This window comes from Microtus pennsylvanicus, chromosome 3 (genome assembly GCF_037038515.1).
Source record: "Microtus pennsylvanicus isolate mMicPen1 chromosome 3, mMicPen1.hap1, whole genome shotgun sequence".
NCBI classification, from domain to species: domain Eukaryota; kingdom Metazoa; phylum Chordata; class Mammalia; order Rodentia; family Cricetidae; genus Microtus; species Microtus pennsylvanicus.
In genome coordinates this window covers 24,203,823-24,226,903 of record NC_134581.1, presented here as the reverse complement: position 1 = coordinate 24,226,903, position 23,081 = coordinate 24,203,823, and the positions used below count along the sequence as shown (strand labels likewise).

Sequence of the window (23,081 nt, the reverse complement as noted above, 5' to 3'; positions counted from 1 at the left end):
CCAGGGCATGGGATGCCTCTGTTGCCCTCTGTCCTCACAAAGCCTAGCATGGAACAGGCTGAATGCACCAGGGTTTAAGCACTGGCATTCCCAAAAACGTTATACAACCCGCCAACCACGGGGCTGGCCTAAGTACACACAGGACTCATGGAAACCCTCTCAGCCAGGCATTGGGACTGTGTCCAAGGGGTGAGATGAACCCCACAGACAGGACTCTTTTGGAATAAATGTGAACCAGAACAAACTGGATCCAGAGAGCCCCCAATACAGAAGTGGTTTTGACTGCCTGTCTTCTCCCGAGGGGCATGTTTTTCACCCAGGGGGAAAATGGATCCGATGTCTTTGTCAGAAGATGACAGGGCATATGCCACACTACTACAAAGTAAGATGGTCTTGTATGGCACAAGGAAAGATTCTTAAATGCCACTCAAAGGCTAAGCTGAAAGTCACCACAAGGCACAATCACTGTTGCCACATAGCCATGGAGCAAAGTACTTATATTTATATCCTTCTTCTAGTAAAAGTTATTGTTGAATGTTTGTTTTTCACTTTGGGGGATAATAGGTGGCCCCTTGAAGGTTAAGAAGGTAGCTGGTTTCTTGTCACATTTTGCCATTTATTTTCTGTTGGGTTTCTGTCCACTGACCAGTTGTATAACCTTGGGTAGCCTCGGGATCTTCTCTAAGCATGAAATAAAACGGCATTAAATATGATAAGCTCAGAAAAGGCACCCAGATATTTCCTCTCTCGCCTTTTTACTATGTTCCCAGAAGCAAAAGCATACCCATCTCAGTCCTGTGACTCCCAGCCATGGCCTCTTCCCTCATTTGAAATCTCCCTGCCACCTCATTTCCATCACAGCCAGATGCTGCAGGCCTATGTGGGAAGGTCGCCCATCGTTTGGGGCATTGTTTCCATGGGAAAGGCTCTGAGGTTCCAGCTCCCTCCACATAGGAACCAACTTTTGGAACAGCAGCCATTTGGCAGGGAAGGCAGCTGAGCTGGTTTCCATGGTAACCACTGCTCCCCCCCCCCCCAAACCCCGCCCAGCCCACAGGCTACACCAGCAGTCTAACCCATTACGTGCTCTGGAAACTTCCTCCTAAACGGCAATGCTGCTTTTTTTTTTAAATGATTTTATAACATCAGGCATCTTTAAGCTGAGAAGTAAGCTTTTTCTTTGGTTGTTTTTTTTTCCCTCTCTACCCCTCTTTTTCCATAACATGAAATTATTTCCTGAATTCCAGAACCACCTCCCCAAGCAGATTACAAGCACCATGAGGGTGACAGCCATATCTTCCCCATCACCTCCCAGGGCTGCAGGGATCTTTCTGTCCTGCCCCCACTTAGCCCTTCTACCCTCTCTGCCCGCTCTTGTGCCAAGAAGGGACACAATGCCCCTTCTTCTGCAAAAAGAAGCAGGTACTTGGGTGCTAAGCCTAGCATAACCTTGTCAATCAGTAAGTTTCAAAATATGATGGGTACAGGGGGCTGCAGAGATGGCTCAGCAGAAGACCCAGGTTCAATCCCCCACATCTACATGGTGGCTTACAACTCTCTGTAACTCTGTCTAGTCCCAGGAGATCTGATACTCTCTTTTGTTTTCCCCAGGCACACTTGCTACATGTGTGGTACACCGACAACAGTACAGGAAAAACACACACATAAAATTAAAACAAATAAATCAAATGTGGTGCGTATATCTGAGAAAATACAGGGACAAGACGACACTAAGCTCAGTGGCTGTCAGTATGGCAGCCGAGGGGGTCAGTAGCAGTCTTGATTCTTCAGCCAGGCAGGTGATGAAGTCCCACAATGAGGCTTCTTAATCTTTTAGACCCTCCATTTCCCCAGTTTAAAAATAAAGAACAAGAGCCCAGTGGAAATAACATGGAAGATGCCTGAGCAATGACAGGGGAATTAACTGACCCTGACTTTTCTTCCAACATACTAGGTCCCAGTGTCTTAGTTCAATTCCTTGCCCGTGCGTGGACCTGACTTGAGGGACTCTCACTCCACACAGGGGTGATGGAGGATGCTTGGGACATCAGTCTGCTTCCCTCTTCCCAGATCCTACAGAGTCCAGAGCGTTTTTTTCCCCCCAGAAGAACAGCCCAAACCACTATGAGAGCTGGTCATGTGAAAGAAACGGTGCTGGCAGCAGACACTGCCAAGGAGAGGTCCCTGGCCACCCACCGACCTCACCTAGCACCACTCTCAAAGCAATGTCATATAGTCCTGGATGAAACCAGTGGTGCCCAGAGTGGTAACAGCTGCCATTCCTTAGTAGATCTTTGCTGTGGAGTGAACAGATGCCAAAGGTAGTGCTTAAAACTGCCATGCCTTATGGCCCCTGACCTTGAATTCATTTGCAGCATCTCACAACCTCATCTGCTACTGTGGTTCTCTTCTCTGGGCATTGTCCGTCCTGTGGCAGCTTCCCTGACAGGAGGCTACAGATTGTTAAGAGGCCAGAGCAAGGGTACAAGCACCCCAAGGCCGCTGCCAGCTTCAGTGAAGATCTGGTCCTCACCGTTCTTTCGCCTCTCTATTTTGAAAGTAATTATTCTAAAGACTCCCCCTGAGCCCAGCAGTCGGGCTGGGAGAGGAGGGTGTGCTCATCATTAAGGGCGCTCTTCTGAGAGTGCATTCACGTGGAGCTGAATCCGTCCTGGGAAGCTAACCTCATCTCTGTGATGTCTGGGTGTGCCCAGCACTGGGGGGGATGAGGACACATTGGGGGTAGCGGCCCAACCCTTGTAGAGGAAATGGCTCTGCATTCCAGGAGCTGCCCTTCCCTTCTGCACAATTCCCAGAAATGGGATGCTTCCCCCAGCTGCTGACCTACCAGTAATGCAGGACCCACCAGGAGTCTGGGGCACTTGGCATCCCTCCCTAAGCCTTTCCCCTTCTTCTCGGTATGACATCTGTGCCAACTCAGCCCCTGGACCGATCCCCACCTCTAAGCAGCCACCTCTGCACCCAGTGACCTCCATCCATTCTTACCGTTGACCCACCAGCCAGCTACATATGTAAGCGCTCACCTCAGAGGACTGTAAGCCCAAGTCCATATGACCAATGTGTGGCTGAGTGTTGCTCCTTCCCAGAGCCACGACAGATGTCACTGACTGATGGTGGGCTCCTTCCTTCCTCTTAGAGTCCCTTCCTACCTAGTGCTGCTGACAGGCAGAAACAAGGTGACTGACATACACAGACAGCGTGCTTGGCATCCCAGATCCAGCTCACTACCGTTCTTGTTCTCCCCCAAGCACCTCATGAAGTGGTTTTTCTTTCCTTGGGGGAGGGCCCTTACTTGATCATCTTTGGATGATTCTGTCATTGTCTTATGTTATCTCCTCTTCTCTGCCAGTCTCTTCCACCATCAAGAGAACCAGAAAGACCACACTAGAAGCAAGCAAGGAGAGAGCCCTAGTACCTTTGTTCACCCTGGTCCGACTCACCAGTATAAAGAACCTTCCGGACAGGGGATGGGCACCCATCTACCATCTAGCGCTGAGTCTCTGAGAGGTGTGCAGAAACTTCTGGCTACAGTCATGACAGCCATGAGGGTGTTCACAGCCAACACTTAAAACAAACAATGTGTCAAAACTGTCCGGAGATTCTGCCATTCAAATAACTCATTCAGTTCTCAAGTACTGATTTGATGAACCCAGTTTTATAGCTCCAGAAACACAGGGCAATGAAATGGCTCAGTGGGGGAAAGCATGCACTGAAGACCTGAGTTCAATCCCTGAGACCTACATGGTAGGAAGAGAGAGAGAGAGAGAGAGAGAGAGAGAGAGAGAGAGAGAGAGAGAGAGCTGACTGTCACAAGCTGTCCTCTGACCTCTGCACACGCTCGATGGTGCGTGCACACAAACATACGCGAGTTACACAAATTAACAGGCAAATGTAATCTAAAAACAACTGAGAAGCAGGGAAGTTAAAATCACTCTCCCAAGGTCTCCCAGCAGAAAGGAGTACTGTGACCCCAGAGCCACCTCCAGCCACCACTCTGGGTATCCTCCGGTGGCTGGCAGGAGGATGGACATGTATGTGCAAAGCCAGGCCAGGGCAGAGAGAGTAGAGGCAGGTGTGCTGGTGAGAGCACAGCAGTGGGTAGGGAGGTGGTATCAGGGTCAGACACCATCAGGTCAAATTACTGGCCAAAGGCAGGCCAGAGCAGGGTAAATGCAAGGACCTATGGATACACACACACACACACACACACACACACACACACACACACACACGCATGAGCGCGCGCATGTGCGCACACACACAACTTCCCCTCCCCAGACTGGGATAAACCCTGCTACACAGATCTGATCTCGGCAGATACCTTGTGAACCAGGAAAGAAGTGGGATAATCTAGACAGCTCTGAAGCTCTCATATCCATCTATATTCAGAGTTGCTGCTTTCAGCTGGGCCTGAGGCTAGCCCCTTACCTGGAACTCCAGACCAAGGAACTGGCATGCTATTGGATTAAAAGTCTGTAACCTTGAGCAGTCACTCACCCTCTGGAAAAGTGGCAACAGCAGCAGCGCTTGGCCTCACGATGCTGGAGGCACTGCATTTTGTTCGCTTGTTTGACCCAGCGTCTGACACAGAGGAACTCCCTCATAAGCATCACCATCATCAACATCCTTCAGAAACCCATCCAAGTCTCTCCTCCTGCAGGAAAAACCTCTACTCCTTCCAGGCCCTTCCAGGGCCCAGGGATGGTCTGCAAACTACCAGGTCAACAGGACAGCTCAATAGAACTCACTACTCACTGCTGGAAGGTTCTCATGGGAGTCTGCAGACTCTGTGCTGGAAGAATCTGCCATGATCTGTACAGCAGTTCCCTAGGACAGTAAGCCCCCAAGTGCTCACTCACAGACTGACCAGGGGCCATGCCTTCTCTCGCATGTCTCTAAGAGTTCTGGAAATAGTTGCTCTCACTTCAGAGCACACAAAGACAGCACATTGTTCGTGGGTTCAGCGTTCACCAGTACCTCCCTCAAGATCTTAAATACCAGTGTTCTCTACCAAATACCAAGGCCTCTCTGGGTATCTTGTGCTTTGGAGATTAAGTATATCATGAGGAAGATTAAAAACTGACAAGTGCTGTAGGATAATGTTCTTGTACACTGTAAAGTTTTGTCACTCATATTGGTTTAATGAAACACTGATTGGCCAGTAGCCAGGCAGGAAGTATAGACAGGGTGACCAGATGAGGAGAATTCTGGGAAGAGGAAAGGCAGAGACAGAGTCACAAGCCAGATACAAAGGAAGCAAGATGAGGATGCCTTACTGAGAAAAGGTACCAAGCCACATGGCTAACCATAGATAAGAATTATGGGTTAAGTTGTAAGAGATAGTTAATAATAAGCATGAGCAATAGGCCAGACAGTTTATAATTAATATAAGCCTCTGTGTGTTTCTTTGGGAATGAATGGCTGTGGGACTAGGCGGGACAGAAACTTCCAACTACAGACAAGCCATAGGACATAATAAATGAGTCCAGAGAAGAGTGAACTGGGTGAGGAACCAGTACAGACAACCTCTTAGGATTCACATCAGCTCACAGTCTGTGCACTGATGCTATAATGTAAGATGTTGTTGTGTGTTTTTTTTTCCTTTTTTACTCTTTGTTTTTTGGGGGCCCACCACCCAGCTCCCAAATAATCACATGGAAATTTATTCTTACTTATAAATGTCAAGCCTTAGCATGGCTCATTTCTAGCCAGCTTTTCTTAATTTAAATTATCCCATCTACCTTTTGCCTCTGGGCTTTTACCTTTCTCTATTTCTATATATCTTTTTTTTCCTTCTTATTTGGTGTCTGGCTGTGTGGCTGGTCCCTCACTTCCTCCTCTTCTTCTACTTCTTGCTCCTCTCTTCTCTCTTCCTATTTATTCTATCTGCATGCCAGCCCCACCTATCCTTTCTCCTGCCTTGCTATTGGTCATTCAGCCCTTTATTAGACCAATCAGGTGTTTTAGGCAAGCAAAGTAATACAACTTCAGAGTGTTAAACAAAAGCAACATAAAAGAATGCAACACATCTTTGCATCATTAAACAAAAATTCCACAGCATAAATGAACGTAACACATCTTAAATATTCCACAACATAACAGTAGGAGTCTGGGAATAGGGGCATTTTAGTCAGGCAGGGGGGTCTAGGGAAGCCTTCCTAGTAAAGGCAATGTGAGAACAGAGTCTTTTAAACCACACAGTTATTAGCCAGGTATACAATGAAGACAGGCGCGTCCCAGGTGAACAACAGAAGCTGCAAAGCTGTGGCACACAGTGTGCTCCCAGTTTGGGCTCCCTTCTCCAGCACGGTCCTCCAATTCTTCAGCCCTGCTACTCCTAAGCTGTCCTGGAGCACAAAGACTGTCCTGGTAAATTGTGCATGGGAATCTTTACTTTCGGAAGAGACAGAGCCTTCTAGACTTTCCCTCTGTTGCTCAGCACCCCTTCTCCCATACAATCTCTGCTCCCACTAATTCCTAGCAGCGTGTCCAGACCACGGGGTGCTGGTGCCCACAGGCAGCCTTCCAGTAAGGGCCTTCCAACTGAACCCCCTCCAAAACTCTCTTTGAGGAGCTGCCTCTGTCTTCACAGGCCCTCTGAGCTGAGTTCCGAAAGGCCTCGTTCTCTGAGCCCTGTGGAGCCCCTTGCTTCAGTTTATGGAATTTCAGGCAGACTCCAAGTGGCAGCCATTATCCAGTGACCCCTAGAATCCTTAAAGACAGGGTTCTATGGCTTTGTGCTTGTCTACCTGAGGTCGGACCGCAAAGCTCTTACGTGACCCCGTGGCCATACTGCCTCTTTTAAGGAGCATGCCCCTTTGTGCCACCCCTTCTATCGGGTTCCTCTGGTAGCATGGAGCAGGGGGTTGACACAGCTGGCAGCTGCAGCTGGAGAATGCCTACAGCAGGGCAGATATTTTGTTTCCGTTCGTTTTTTGAGACAGGGTCTCACTGAATAGCCTAAGCTGGCCTGGAGCTTGCTATTCTGCCTCGGCCTTCCAACAGAGAGTTTACCTTTTTAGACTAACCAGAAGTCTGTTTGTGTATGTGTGAGAGAGAAATCTAGACTTTAAAATACTGACCATTGGGGCTGGAGAAGAGAGCTCAATGGTTAAGAGCACTGGCTGCTCTTCTAGAGGACCCGGGTTCAATTCCCAGCACCCACACAACAGCTCAAAACTGTAACTCCAGTTCCAGGGGATCTGACACCCTCACACAGACACACATTCAGGCAAAACAGCAATGCACATAAAACAAAAATAAATTCGAATACTGACCATCAGTTTAAAAGGTTTCCATTGTACAAGCCAAACAAATGACCCCCATCCCTCCTAATGGCCCTGCCACGGATCAACAGCCACCTCCCTGGTTCTTTCCAGCATGGACACAACCCTAGGGCTGTTGCAGTCTGGGACAGATGACTCTTTTCACTGCTAGCCTGGCCTGAATCTGGCTGCAAAGAAACAAAGACGAAAGCAGTGGAACTGACCCCATGCAGGGACACGGGTTCCTGGGCCTGCAGGGAAATTTCCAGGGGTGTGTCCTCCACAGAGAGGGCACACCGCCTGCCTCGGGAGTGGCTCAGACCTAGGGAGGTAGAGGGTGAAAGGTACATTCAAAAAGGATTTTGTTTTCCTCATTTATTTTCAAAACATTAAAGGCCATTATCAAAGACTGTGACCATTTTTTTTTTATGCTTGACCGAAATGGGGACTAGGCTCTTCCCAGAGGTAGGGTGAGGCAATCTAATTTCCATTTTTAAAGAGTAGCCAGATGGATGGGCCAAACAAAGGGGAAACTTCCTGGAAATGAGCTGGGCATGGCAACAAGTGGGCTGATGGGATTTTTCTGTGTGGAGGCCTGTGGAGTGGTACAGGGAGAACCAGCTGCCTGGGTCTGAGCATCCACCAGGGCTCAGGGCAGGGCAACTCTCCCAAACTCAGGATTCTAAACTTTCTAGCTGAAAAAGCAGGACACACACACACACACAGACACACACACACACACCCTGAGCTCTATAGTTTTCTGTTTTCCAGTTTTTCCTCTGCCTTCCTAACCACGCAGATTTGGTTTAGAAGGGAGAGGGAAACCAGGCAGACTGCTCTGGAGCAGACTGCCCTAGACCCAAGGGCAAGCAAGGCTCAACCAAGGTCAGAACAGACTGGGTGGCCGGTTGCCCACCCTCTGCTTGCTTCCTTGTGTCCATCCTGCCTTCCTTCGGTTTTTTGTTGTTATTGTTGGGTCTTTTTTTTTCTCTTCTTTTTGAGACCTCTCAATATGTAGCCTGGTTGTCCTGGAACTCACTATGCAGACCAGGCTAGCTTTGAACTCACGGAGATCCATCTGCTTCTGCCCTCCCAAATTCTGGGATGTGCCACTTCACTTAGCTCCCTCTGCTTTCTATATAGTGTTTCCATTAAAACTCATTCATCTAAGAGCTGGAGTTGTAGTTGCGTCGGTAGAGTGTTTGCCTAGCATTCACGAAGTCCTGGGTTTGATCCTCAGCACCTCATAGACCACACGGAGCAGTTTACACCCATAATCCCAAAACTTGGAAAGTAGAGACAGAAAGACCAGGAATTCATGGTCATTCTTGGCTACATAGCAAGTCTGAAGTCAGCCAGGGATACACAAAACCGTGTCATGGAAAAAAAATATATCAATCTTGCCTCTTTGCTAGTTGTATAATCTTTAGCAAATTAACAACTGTGCAAAATTATTATTATTATTTTTTTGAGACAAGGTTTCTTTGTAGATTTGGAGCCTGTCCTGGAATTCACTCTGTAAAACAGGCTGGCTTCGAACTCACAGAGATCTGCCTGTCTCTGCCACCTGAGTGCTGGGATTAAAGGAGTGTGCCACCACCCTAGCTATAAAACTATTATTGGCAAGTGACAGACAGCAACATGGTTGTAGGAAGAAGAGCCAGGCTGAGGCCTGTGGCCAGGGTATACCCCGACCACACCCTAAACCCCATGACATACCTCCCTGACTGCTAATGTGCCTTGGACTTGCTGGATGAGATTCCACATATGTCCTCCCAGAGCCCCGTGATCTCTCTTGACCACATTTCACAGACTGCGACTGAATGCCTAGTTGTATATGACGTAGTGTGACCTCTCTACTCGATGGTCAATGCACATCCCTGCAGAGCTCAGTGAATGTCTGCGGACCCAGATCATTTCTGCTCCGCTGAGTCACTCTACAGAAAAGAGATCCACTCCTGGCTTGGTCATTAGGAGAGGCAGCCTGTTTAGAACTTACATTAGCCTTAATGATGGCAGTAACCATCCTACAGCATTGTGTTCTTCTGGAACTCCAGGATACTGAATTCTGCCTAGAGGAACTCTCTAATGCCCTTTTGGATTTAAAGGCTCAAGGTTAGTCTAGAGCAGACTTTCATCACAGCTCCTCAATCAAGTGACAGAAGTAAGGAGTTGTCAGCTCTGAGAGAAAGTGTGCAGGAAAACTGATCACTGGGAAATGGTAGTAAACTAGGGTTGAGAGAGAGAACCACAGAAGTTCTCCAAGCAAATAGCCAAGCAAGAAGAGAAGGGATGTCACTGAACTTCATGTCTGGCTCTTTTCTGAGCCATGGGAAACCCCCTTTCTCCTGAGATCGCGGTGAAAGTCTGTTGTATAACACAGTAGTAGGTCGGTAGGGCTTAGGGAGTAAATAGGCCAAGCCTACCATACCCACGTGGGGCACAGCAGGTAGCTGATCCTGGAGGTAGACAGCCAGTAGGCACGGTCCTCACCCTCAAACAGCCAGAAACACCGTGGGCATGGGGGGTATCACTGACGCTTAGGCAATTTTTTTTTACATTTATTTATTTATTATGTATACAATATTCTGTCTGCGTGCATGCCCGCAGGCCAGAAGAGGGCGCCAGACCCCATTACAGATGGTTGTGAGCCACCATGTGGTTGCTGGGAATTGAACTCAGGACCTTTGGAAGAGCAGGCAATGCTCTTAACCTCTGAGCCATCTCTCCAGCCCCGCTTAGGCAATTTTTAAAAATGGCACCCTTGGAGAACTTCAGTAAGGAGAAAATCCTCCGGGAGAACTGAGAGCTGCTGGGTGTCTATCTTCATACACACATGTGGGATGGAGGGTTGACCAGAGAAGAGAGGCAGGCAGAGGGAGCTGAGGCATCTCTTCTGTGTGTGGAAGGGAGGCTCATACAAGCAGGGACTCTCTTAAGATCACAAAGACAAAATAGAGAAATCAGAGCAGGGACTTCATCCAGGAAAGAGAAATCAGTTGGGTGGCGGTGGCGCACGCCTTTAATCCCAGCACTTGGCAGGCAGAGGCAGGTCAATCTCTGAGCTCGAGGCCGCTGATCTACAGAGCCAGTTCTAGGACAGGCTCCAAAGCTACACAGAGAAACCATGTCTGGAATAGAAAAAAAAAAAGGAAAGAAAAGAGTCAAATCTGAGAGTCCCTGAGGGTAGGTTGTCTGCTTGGAAGCCTAGCTGGGTGGCCCCAGACCCTTGCCTGGCACTGTTGGAGACCCTGCCTAGGGCAAAGCCACTCCACCCTGTCCTATTCCATTCCACCCACGAGGAGGCTTTCTCCAAACCCTCTGCCCATCCTTCCTATTCACCCACACCAACCCTAAATAGAACCGTCGCTGTGAACTGCTCTCTCTATTAGAATGGTTATTTTGTTAAGGTGCCAAGTGACCAGTTCCTGCACCCCTTTCCATCCTTCCAGCCATCCCCAGCTAGAGTCCAGAAATAAAACAAAGGCTTTGTTCCTTTATTTTTATTTCCTCCATAAAATCTTAAACATGCAGGAAACACCCACCCAGTCCCAGATAAGTGGACTCAGGCCACAATCCACGGAGGGTGGGTGGAACTCGGGGCAATGAGTGGAGGGGACAGGAGGCTGGCTGGGAAGCCAGCTGATCTTAAATGCCACCAGGGTACCTGACCTTTGCAGACCCTGACTTCCACAGTGCAGCTGGAAAGGGTGTGGTGTGCAGGGGTAGACCTTCCCACTTTCTGCCAAGAATCTCAACCTGAGGAATGTGGGTGTGGAAGGACAGCGGAGGAGCTACAGCCCGCACGACACTGTTTTAAAAATGCGTGTACGTCCCCAAGGTGTTGGGACAGTGTCTCCACCCTTCTTCCCTCATCTCCAATAAAGGTGTTGAAAGAGCACGCAGGGGCTATTTTGGACTTTGGGCATGATTCCAAAGAGGAAGGCACTCGCTGAGAAAGATGCATGGCTCTGATCAGCTGCAGTTTCCACTCATGCTAATTAAAACATGAAGAGGCCAATTTGTGATTATCTAGAAAGGGGGAAATTTTCCAGAAAGTGTGTTGAAATTCTAAAGGATAAGAAAAAAGAAAAAACAGTAAACACCTTGAAATTAATTCTTTTGAAATGAATGTAACACTCTTGGGAGGCAAGAGCCTGTCCCCAGCTTTCCCCTAAATGATCGGCTCTTAAGGAGTTTTAGGTGTCCCCCAGGTTCCCTCTTCATTACTGGTGATTCTACTGATTCACACACAGTGCCACATGCTACAGTTACTTTCAACCTCGGTGCTCAGTGTATACTGTGGGCAACCCAACACACAATATGTGGCATAGGTTTTTGTAAACCCAAACTTTTCATTTTCTGGGTCTGTAAACAGAACACATTCATATATTTCTGTATAAGCAAACTGAGTTCTATAGTCTACGTAGCTGCTCTCGCTGATGTCACTTGTATAGGAAGACAAACCCTAGGTCCTTCTGAGGTCTCCACTCTCAGCTTTGGTGACTTTTGCAGCATCTCCACCAGATGGAGAAGGCTCCAGAAGTGTGAGCCCCCCCTTGCTGGCAACTCAAAAAAGGTGCTTCAATCCTCACCAGTTCACAATGAGGATTTGAGGACCACCCCAGGTTACAAAACTAGTTTAAATCACAGCCCCCACTAGTGACACATTGGGGGGGGGATCTGCTAGCAAGGAAGGCCTTCCAGAACCGTCTGCATCTCCACAACACAGCTTCATAAAGCAGCTCTCAGCTGTTCTCACTCCAGTCCCAAGATGAACGTTAACAGGAGTCAGCCTGTGGGTGGAAAGAAGAGGTGCCACCAGTCATCACCAGGCGCGTCCCCCACCTCTACAGCTGAAGAGTTGGTTATCCCTGCCTGGCAGAGAAGAGAATCCTCTGTGAGGCACCTGGAGCCCTTTATAAAGGAAAAGCAGAAACATGAAGAACTGGGGATCAGACAGTGCCTCCACTTGACTCGGTCTGCTTCCTTAAAGCTAGTCCTGTACTTCTGTTTGTTTGGCTTTGCCTTTTTGCAACAGGTCTCTCTACAGAGCCCTGGCCGTCCTAGAACTCACTATGCAGACCAGGCTGACTGAATTTACAGAGGTCTACCTGCCCCTGTTTCCCAAATGCTGGGATTAACGTTATGAGCCACTATATCCAGCCTTTATACTTTTGTTTTGAAACAGGGTCTCAAGTAGTCCAGGCTGGCCTTGAAATGTATCAGGGACGACCTTGAACCCCTGATCCTCCTGCCTCAACCTCCTGAGTGTCAGGACTACAAGCATGTGCCACTGTGCCCAGCTTACTCCTACAGTTCAGAACACACTATGGGCTTTTTCAATGACTGTTTAAGATGAACGTCACAAACCATCAGATTCTAAAAACAGAGTCATAGCTTTTCTGTCTTCTCTAAACTGCCCCTTCTAGTCTCCACTTAAACTACAGTTGGGTTAGAACAAAATTTTGATCTGAAACACATCGATCGAGGCAGATGTTGGTGAGGACAGATGCACGGATGTACAAGTTAGAAAAAGACCTTCAAGAAAGGTCAAAGACCAACAACACACATCACCTTCCTTCCCGGTGTGGTCGCAGGAGGAGAATGGAGCTACCAGCACCCTCAGTGGGTTACCTGGCTATGAGGCCTCACTAGCAAATTCAGGGGTTACCTAGGTATGAGGCCTCAGTAGCATTTTCAGTGGGTTACCTGAGTATGAGGGCAAAGAGAGGTCTAATAACTGGAAACCAGGCACAGCCCTCAGCAGGCTCATGCTGGGTCCAAACTCACCAGGTCAAAGGAAGGATCAAGTGCAGAGAAAATGGTCACACCTGTTCATTCTGAGTCATGGCGTTCATTACATTATCCTTAGCATTTTTCTTTTTCAAAATGAAAACAATATAGTGAGGAAGTGATTTAGGGGTTCATAGGCGGCTGCTATCGGATTAATGGAGTCAGAGTTACTGCCAGTCAGTCCTCTCTACCCTTCGTGAATCAGCCACAGGTTTGCCTCTGAGGTTTCTGCTGCATACAGGGTTCTCATGCAAAAGGTCTTCCACCCACTCTCCTTAAAAGGCCCCCGCCCCACGGTATTGATTACACAGAATCAGACCTCACAGCACCAGCAGAGAGGAGACTGGTTGTGTGGTCCTCTGGTTCTGTAAGCAGCAGATGCAGCAGAAGTAGCACATATGCTTGAAATAGAATGTGCTCAGACTCCTCTCCGGTGCAGCATCTCAAAGCTCATGATGACAGAGAGCTGCTCAGCCTTCCTGAAACCTGGATTCCACAAGCACAGAAGGTTAACAGCACCCCGTGACGGTGCCGAGGTTAACGGATGGCAAATACAAAGTGTACAGGACATGGCAAAAGCACAGGTCTTTGCTGAAGGGAAGGTGGATGGGCAGGTGGATCGATGGACAGACAGACGGATGGACAGACAGATGGATAGGTGGGTGAATGTATAGATAGCCATGCAGATAGGCTAGCTTTAGACCAAGCCACTGAGAAGAAGTTGAAGAAAGCAAAACCACCCATCCTATAAGACACATGACTGAGTGGTTCGTGAGGAACCACTCAGGGTGAAAGGAAGGAACTTTAAGATGATGAGCAAATTTCCCGGTGGGACAGAGTAACCTGAAGGGCAGTGAGTGCCACGTCTACAAGGGTCCAGCTTAAGCCAAAGCTTTCACAGACGGAAGGGCAGTCCTGGCACACAGGAGCCAGGGGACAGTCTGCAGAGTGAGTCCTATCCTCTCCCCATGTAAGTCCCAGGGTTGAGCTCAGGTTGGCAGGCTCGACAACAAAAGTCTCTACCTACTGAGCCATCTCACTGATCCTCATTTTAGACTGTTTTTCAGACAGACTCTTGTAGCCCAAAGATGGCCTCAAACTTGCTATGTATCTTACGATGACTCTAAGCTGATCTTCCTGTTTGTGCCTCAGGTGCTGGGGTTACGGGCTTAGAGTATAACACCTAGCTCTAAAATTTTTCTGTAGCATTAATCTGAGAAAAATATTCATTTAAAAAAACAGGTCTGATATGATGCCTGCTTGTATTTTTTTATATAAATAAAGCATAGTAACAGCTATGTAAGTATTCAAATGAGAATCTTTCTGTACCACATCTTAAATTCTCTCCATCATGATGAGAAGTGGTTCTGCTGGGTGTGATTCTACACTAAATATTCTGGAGGGGGCCTACTGGGTCAGGTTCTATCAGTTGAGATGGCTGCAACCCTGCTTGTGCTCTTATTCTTGTGGCCCTCTCTAGTCTCCCAGCATATTTCATCTGTGTATTTCATCTAATTCCCATGACAACCCCGGGCAGAGAAGCCACAGGCAGAGCCTGGGCCAGCACAGCACAGGACCCACCCAAGCCCTCTAGACAGTCTCCAAGGGCCAGGCCTGACCTTGGAGCTCCCTACCCTGCCCAGTTTAGCCCCTCACTCCTTGCTGCAGAATCAATTCAATTCTTGGCAGTCTCCAAAATCTCACTAGTGGAAGAAGCAAATGTGAATGGTGACTTTCATCCATTGAGAGATAGCCTCATACCTGGCTCTCCAAACAGAGAATAAGCCCTTCTGAGACCCAATGTGTCTGTCACCTTAACAGCTGGGGATGACCCATATTTTCATTTGGCCATCTGGCTACCCTCAAGCCCATCCAGTAGAGCTGGCAGACACATAAAAGGACTAAATTAATTAACAGGCTAAATTCACACGGTTGCTCCATGCCTCCCATGAGAGGTAAGGCCCGAAGAAAACTATTTTGAAGCACATAAGCCAGATGAAAAGGTGGGGGTGTGGAAGGCAAGCCAAGGAGGGCTGGTGAGGTGACACTCTCAAGGAATAAGAATGCTACCCAGAGGACAAGAGACACCACTGTGGGTAGCACAGCAGGTCGTGATGGGGTGGGCCTGACCTGTGGCTTTGCAGTGACAACACAACTCCCTTCCTCAGAGTCTCCCAGTGTCGGCTACCAGCTGAGGACACACAGCACCTGTCTCTGTCGACGTTGGACACCATCTCTGTCCTTTAAGATGCTCTACAGAAGAACAGTACCTGGCTGAGACATACGACACTCTCCAAAAACCGTCGCTGAAGCAATGGGCATTAGACCAGGAGGATCAATCCCATGACTCATTTTCAGAGATTCCTAACGGCCCCGAGTCATAGGCTTCGTAGCTTTGCTAGCATGATGAGATTTAGAATCTAAGAAGCTAACCTCTGGCCATGTCTGTAAGGGTGTTTGGGACATGTTTCATGCAGGAGGGAATACCTGCCCTGGATGTAGGCAACACCTTCCAACGGGCAGGTGCCCTGAACTAAATCCAAAAGGAGGAAGCGAGCAGAAAGCCAGTACTCGTCTCTCCTGCTCTCGAACTGTGGATACAGTGTGACCAGTCATCTTACATGCTTGCCACCCCAACCAGAAGCCGTCTCACCGGAACGCCTTCTCTGCCAGGAGGGGCTGTATTCTCACACTGTGAATCAAAATGAACCCTTCTGTAAATTGCTTTTCTCAAGCCTTTTGTCACGGCGGCAAGAGAAGTAACCAACGCACAGGTTCAACTCTGCACGCCAATGTTCTCTGGCTTCTCATACACACTTTTTAAAAAGCGGCGTCTCAAGATCATGAAAACCAAGACTCTAAACTCCAGAGTCTCAGCTTCCATGGCTACTTGTCCCACACAGTAACTGCCAGAAGTGTACAAGATCTTACAAGAGCCTAGGGTGTCTTTGGGAGCCTTATCTGAGCCTCATCTAGCCTGTGTTATTTGTGTGTTGTTATTGCAGCCCAATGCACCCCTGCAGACTTGGACCATAGGGCCCAGAGGTATCATATACTATGAGGTAAGGCTACAAAGGGCTCTGCTCAGCACCTGTAGAATGGGCACCGGCCAGGTGCTCCAAACTACAAGGCACTCACATCCAGCTCCTTCGTTTTTCCCTTCTCTATGTCCCTCGCAGCCGGCTCGTGCCTACACTCACACCCTCTAGACACTAGAGCGCATTCCGGCTTTGCACAAGGACCTAGTTCACACTTAGTACTGTTTGTGCAAACCATGCAGTACCCAGGAGCGGTGTGTTTTCAGGTACTTCCAGGGTGGCACACTGTTTGGGGGGTATGGCATCAGCAGACAAGGTTACAATGACAACAACCAGAGTCAAATATAGCATAGAGATCACAGTTTCCTGAGAACTCAGGAGATGCAGGAGGTGAGGAAACAGGTAATGTTAGGACCAGTCACTCTAAGGGCTCAATTCATCGGAGTCCTCCCTAGTTCCAGATGATCACTGGAGATCAGGGTGAAATATCTGTGCCTAAAACTCGTTATATTTGTGTGAAATCATAAATGCAGCCAAGTGTAGTGGTGTGTGCCTTTAATCCCAGCACACTGGAGGCAGAGGTGGTAGATATCAGTTCCAGCCAGCCTGGTCTACACAGTGGCTTTCAGGTCAGCCAGGGCTATGGAAACTGCTTTATGCAGGGGCAAGGCAGACAGCTCTAGAAGGTAGTCACCTGCCTGGGGGGGGGGGGGGCTCTCCTCTCCAGAAGGAAATGTCAAGGTCACATCTGGGGGGCCTGGGGACTTGCTTAACCTCCTGCTTCAAAGAGACTGACCTTGAAACCCCACAGCAACAGGGCCTCACACCTCCCACCCTGGTGGAGAAAGGCCCAACCGTACCATAAACCCACAGACAGAGATGCTAACTGCCTGCTGGGTAGTGTGAGCAGACCCGCGAGGAAACACCACGGCCTGAAACATTTTCAGCCCCAGCCAGCAGGGACTTGCAATTTACAGGAAATTCGAAGATTTACGGAATGTTAGCGGCTCAGATTTCTTCTCTGGGAAAGGGGGCAGGAGAAACTCTACACACTGCCTCGGTGAAAGCACTTTGTTCAGAGCTAAGCCCTGACGTGTGCCGGTTAACAGACATAGCCACCACCTCACACTTCAACCCACCGCTGCAGGATGCAGGATGCAGGGTGAGGAGACTGCTGCACTAGCCTTAAAACCACCCGCCGTGGACCTCTCTCTCTCTCTCTCTCTCTCTCTCTCTCTCTCTCTCTCTCACACACACACACACACACACACACACACACACACACACACACACACACACACTCAAAACAGGGCAGGCCAGACACAGGGTCAAAAGCACAGACTTCTTTGACACAGTTCTGGGTAGGTTGTTTGTCCACGGCCCCCTTTCTGGGTACCACCATCATTAACATCTTTCTGGTGGGTCCCTGTCTGAAGATGGGCAAATCCCCCCTCAAGCGCCCGGTCTCTGTATGCTTTGCTTTTAAGTGTTTTTCTCTTATGCCCGCGTCCAGGCAGACCTCTAGAGGCCACAGTTCTGAGCCCCATCGGTCTACTCTCTCTAATTTGGTCCAGAGGAGCAAAAACCATGGTAGTCCAGAGAGGTTCCCCGCCACTAGCGCTTGGGTCAGAGCTCAGGTGAAACTGTCTTTGTCCCCTCTCCAGACTACACGTTGTCCCAAGCCCCAGGCCACCTCAGCTCTGCAGAGGTTTCTAGCTGGATGTCAAGAGCCCCCGCAGACGCTCACATCTGCTTTTCTAGACAGTCTTCCTGGACCTCCTGCCCCTAAGGAGGGTCTTTTGAGTTCTTCGACTGACCACACTGGGCTGTCACTCAGTTTGTGCCCCTACCTTCCGGGTGGGACAGGAGTTGGCATTGAGCCTGACACATGGTGGGGCACCGGGCCGCGTCACTTTAGTGTGTGAGCGCAGGCCCCAGTTGTGACCAGAGCCCCAGCAACCCGAACCCAGGGCGCAGTAAAGAGTTGTTTATGAAGCAAGCTGTCTTTCATTATTCTCACGAATGTGCCACCCCTCCGCAGATCCCTACCCTGGTTAACGCCATTTTAAGCCAGAAGAGCCCCACCACCCCGTCGCCCACCTCCCCGCCAAGTCCTTACCCGGGCAACCGAGGAATCCCGGGGTGACTACAGTCAAAGGAGTCTGTCTGAGCGGTGGCCAGGCCCTCCCCCACTGGGGTCCGGGTGGCGAGCGACTTCACCGCACACCGTTGTGCTGGGGCGGGTGGCGGGGGCAGAGGCCACGCACAGCCAGAGCCGGGCGCCTGGGTGCAGCGCAGCAGGGCGAGCGAGCGCAGAGCGGGCCACACCGCCGGCCACACCTCCAGCCCCGGAACAAAGCGCCCGCCGGCCTCCTCCCCGCGGGGCTGCACTGCCGCTCACCGCGCGCTCCGGCCCGGGCTCGGCTCCGACCCTCGGCCGCCACCTCCTCGCTCGTCCCCCGCGGGAGGAGGGAGCGCCGCGCCCGCGCCCGCCGGGCCCCGCGCCGCCGACTGACGGCTCCCCGCCAGCCAGCCCGGCCGCCGCCGCCGTCCCCGCCCCGCCGCCGCCTTAAAGCGACCGCGTCCCTTGCGCCTCGAGCGCTTTCCAATTGGCCGCGGCGACCCCAAAAGGGCGCCACTGCGGGCGCTGGGACAGCTGGCATCAGGCAGGGTCCCTCGGCCCCACGTACTCACCGCACCGACCCGCAACCCCGGCAGCCACCGCCGAGCCTGGGACACAAATGAGAATTCGCTCCGGGCGGCTTTAAAAGAGTCGGCGCTCCAATCTTTAACTCTCTTCAGCGGCCGCCAACTTCGAGACCTGCAGACGCCTCCCCAGTCCTAGATGACTCCTGTCAACAGAGTCCCCAGAACCCCAGGGCTCGAGGGCCTGCTAGGTGCGAAGTTTCAGGCCTCAAAGTCCATGCGAATTTGCTAGTGGGACAGGAGGCGACAGTCGTGCAGCTTTTCGCTGTTCCTCTGGGTAGCAGTCATCCCCCGCCCCAGGCCACCCCCTTTCACAAGACTTTAGATAGGATCACATAACGCTGAATGTACGCTTTTAAAATGTGCGTTTCGGTAGGGTTTTGGTATATTCACAAAGTTGTGCAACCATAGTTATTATCTAATTCCAGAACATTTTGGTCACTACCCTCTTTCCCCAATAAATAAAAACCTCTGTGGGTAGCCTTTCCTCATTCTTCCCTTCTCCCAGCCTCTGGAAACCTCTAATCTGCTTTCCAGCCACGGTGGATTTGCCTATTCAGAACATTTTCTATAAATGGAGTCATACAGCATGTGGTCTCTGTGACTGACTTCTTCCACGGTGTCTTCAGGCTGAATGTATGTGGGCCAGTGTAGCAGGGAGTGTAGCAGCGCCTCAAACAGACACATCTCCCACCGTATGCACAAGAACCATTTTGTTTGACTGCTTGTCAACCGATGGTTATCTACGTTTTTATTTTGGGCTGTTATGGATGAAGTGGCTAGAATATTACTATACAAGTCTGTGGAGCTTGGATACACCTCCAGTGGAATCACCAGGTCACTCAGGTAACTCTTTTCGGGGATGGATCCGTTTCCAAAGCAGCGTTTTACTTTCCAACAACTGTCTCCACATTGTGTGTGTGTGCGTGCGTGCGTGCGTGTGTGTGTGTGTGTGTGTGTGCGTGTGTGTGTGTGTGCGTGCGTGCGTGTGTGTGTGTGTGTGCGTGCGTGCGTGTGTGTGTGTGTGCGTGTGTGCGTGCGTGCGTGTGTGTGTGTGTGTGTGTGTCATGCACATGTCTGTAGACGACAGAGGACAACATTAGGTGTCGTTCTTGGGTGTTATTCACCATTTTGCTTTGTTTTGATGTTTGGTCTGGGGAATCATGGTTATTGTTTTGGTTTTATTGTTGTTTATTTTGAGATGGTGTCTCCTTGACCCGGAGCCTGCTGAGTAGGCAGGCTGGGATGCAAGTCTAGGGGACCTGGCTATCTCTGCCTCCCTCCCCAGGTAGGGAAGGCCTGACTTTAGACACAGCTTTTGTTCCTTTCTTGTTTTTGTCGACACTTGTAATTCTGTGTCTTTTAAATATGGCCACACTAGTGGGGGTGAAGTGACCTCTTGTTCTAAGGCTCAATGCTATTTCATTCTTCTCTCCCCCCCCCCAGACAGGGTCTCCCTACCTCCACATCCACTTCAGGGTCATTTCCTTTCTTTCTTTCTTTCTTTTTTTTTTTTTGTAAATGGCCTTTATGACTTTACACACCCAGGCCTGTCTCACCGTTTTGCACCGCATCCCGCAGGCCAGGCTGAGATTCTGCCTAGGGCAGGTTTCTGTTGGCCTCCCAGCCACCAACCACTTGGTGAGAGCTACTCCTTACACTCAAACCCCCATATGCTGCTCTCAAAGCCCAGGTGGCCGTCAAGAGACCCAGGACAGAAAGAACACACTAGACGGCAGTGAAAGTGCCTGTCACTGGCAGTAAGGGAGTAATTGACGTGGCTGAGGAGGAGCCTTGAAGACCGGAAGCCCACCTTGACTTCGCCTTGCCCTGCCGCTGCCCTTTCCTCCCATTATTATTTACCACGGCCTCAGGGTGTTCCATATGAGTGGAGTTTATATCTATTCTATTTCCATACAGAAATCCTTCTCATGTCTCCCCAGAAATAAGACCTTAAATAGCTTAATTGTCATATTCCTGAGGGCCTTCAACAGTCACCCAGGACGGATTATCCCTTTTAGGCTGCCTCCCCTGTTCTTTGAACCCCGAAATAAGGCTGTGGCTTAGTTGCTGGTGAGCAGTCTTTTTAAAACAGGACGACTTCTGAGAGGAAGTCGATGGAGCACCCACTGAGTGCCGGCCTTGGAACAGCCCCCTCCCCCCCCCCAGTTCAGGACTAAGCAGTGTTGGAGAGAGATTTACAGAACTACGTGGGAGCCTAGAGAAGAGAGCACCTAGGCAAAGGTCCAGAAGAAGCAAGTGAGAGCTGTGTAGCCAGGTCAGAGGACAGGGATGGGGGTGGGGGTAGGAACTAATCCAGCAGCTGGGCTAAGAGCTAAGAGACAAAAACTTGTATACTTAGGCCCCATTGAGCTGAAGCCTTTCCAAAGATTCCAGCAGATACGCATGGCTGATCAGGTGTGCCTGAACGTGGTACACCAGACTTCTGGCCAAGGACTCAGAGAGAGCACAGACCAGATTTCATGCCTTTAGGTCCAAGGCCAGCCAGTGGGCCAGGAGCCAATTCCCGGACTAGAATAAAGGTCAGAGTTGCTGGCTTGACACACAAAGAGACCTCCCTAGTTGGTGAGAAAGCAAGCGAGCTGCACTCACCGCCCTGGGGAATGCCGGAAGCTGTGGGTCAGAACAGACTGGAGATAAGGGTTCAGTGGGTAACTTGGAGTGGGCTGGAGCCTTCAGGACTGGAAACCATCCATGTCCTCGCTGCTCAGTATTCCTCTAGACTCCAGGCTCAGTGTGGTCTTTGAGGAAAAAGGCAGCTCTGAACTGCTGGTACCCCACACGTGAGGTGCCAGCTACTGGACACAGTGATGGGCTACCAACCTCCCAGGGGCCTGTGCAAAAAGCCTTATCTGTCTTGGTCTAGATGTAAAGAGGTTGTGAGTTCGATCCCATGCAGCTCATGGCCCTAAAGATAGGCTCTCCTGCCTACAAGACCCATACTCTTCCTGCCACGCATGTGGCCTGAACAGGCAGGCCGCTTGTGAGTGTTTGGTGCTAGAGACGTAGGGAAGTAAATAAGAAGACAGCCTTTGTTCTAGGGACAGCATCTTCAGGCTTTAACTGTCTTTTCTGCTAGTGCAAGTTCAAGATGGTCCGTTCTCCACTTAGGACATAGAACCAAGAACTGCTGAAATCTGCTTTCAGAGTTCCCACGGCTTCTGCCAAACACTTCTCACTGCCCCGATTAGAAGTGAGGCCTCCCAAGAGTTTCTTTGGGGTCATTCATAATCCACCCCAGCCAGAGGTGCCCTCTTGCTCTCTGGAACCAGAAGAGCAGTCTCCCATGAATCTTCACATTCACCACCAAACTCCTCCAGTCGCTCACCTCACAGACTTGTTTCTAGCAGTGTGGACCTTTCCCCTTGGAATTTCCACTCCAGCAGATTTAAACTTCAGGGGTTGCGACCAGTAGGAAAAAAATAGATTTTTACATTGTGAATCGGAAATACACACCACACACACACCACACGCGCGCGCATACACACACACACACACACACACACAGCAGAAGCCTCTTCAAACAATTGTTATTTTTATTATGTGTGATACCCTGACATATTCCATTCTATTCTGTGTCCTTAACATGCGATATTTCGACAACCAGGGCTGTAGATTAGTGATATTGCCACAGAATATTTTAAGAAAAGTCAAAAGAAGACTTTGAACTGGAAGCTAATCATGCTAATGAAAATGGGGGGGGGAGTTTTGGTTTTCAGATATCAAGATTTCCTTTTCTAGGGGAGGGTAAGCAGGTGTGAACCAGTAAATTCCTGTCAAAACAGAAGCTGAGGTTTCTAGCTGCCTCTTCCATCCCCTTATCTAAAATATTAGCCAGTTTGGGGTACCAGCTAGTGACTGTTTGCCCAGGAGGGCTTATGATAGAGGAAATAGTGACAAGTAAGCTCTTACCACGTGATGGTCAAATGGCAAATGAGAACACAGGAGACCTTCAGCAGCTCATTTCTTCTGTGTGAGGATTGTTGAGTGCTGGGCCTTAAAAGGCACTGGAGAAAACAGGATGAGGGGACTGGATAGATGGTTCAGCAGTTAAGGGCACTTGTTGAGGAGGACGTGGGTTCGATTCCCAGCACTCAGTGGCTAAGGACTATCTGTAAGTTCAGTTCCTTTCCTTTGGCCCCTGTGGGCAGAAGCACAATTGTGGGGCAGAGACATACATGATGGCAAAATTCCCACACACATAAGATTAAAAAAATAATTAAACCTAGAGGAA

At 49.7% G+C, this 23,081-nt stretch overlaps 1 protein-coding gene across 6 annotated transcripts in view; it reads right to left on the bottom strand.

The window, feature by feature from the left end:
* Window positions 1-19,462, bottom strand: part of Mras (muscle RAS oncogene homolog) — a 52,608-nt gene extending 33,146 nt beyond the window's left edge. Inside the window, exon 1 of one of the 6 annotated variants that reach the window (XR_012909964.1) lies at window positions 18,815-19,462. The gene's annotated coding sequence lies outside the window, so the exon portion shown is untranslated. Of the gene's footprint in view, window positions 1-18,239; window positions 18,447-18,814 lie in introns of those variants that run through there. The other 5 variants (XR_012909965.1, XR_012909963.1, XM_075964891.1 and 2 more) reach the window with 5 other exon arrangements.
* Between the last annotated feature and the right edge of the window lie 3,619 nt (window positions 19,463-23,081).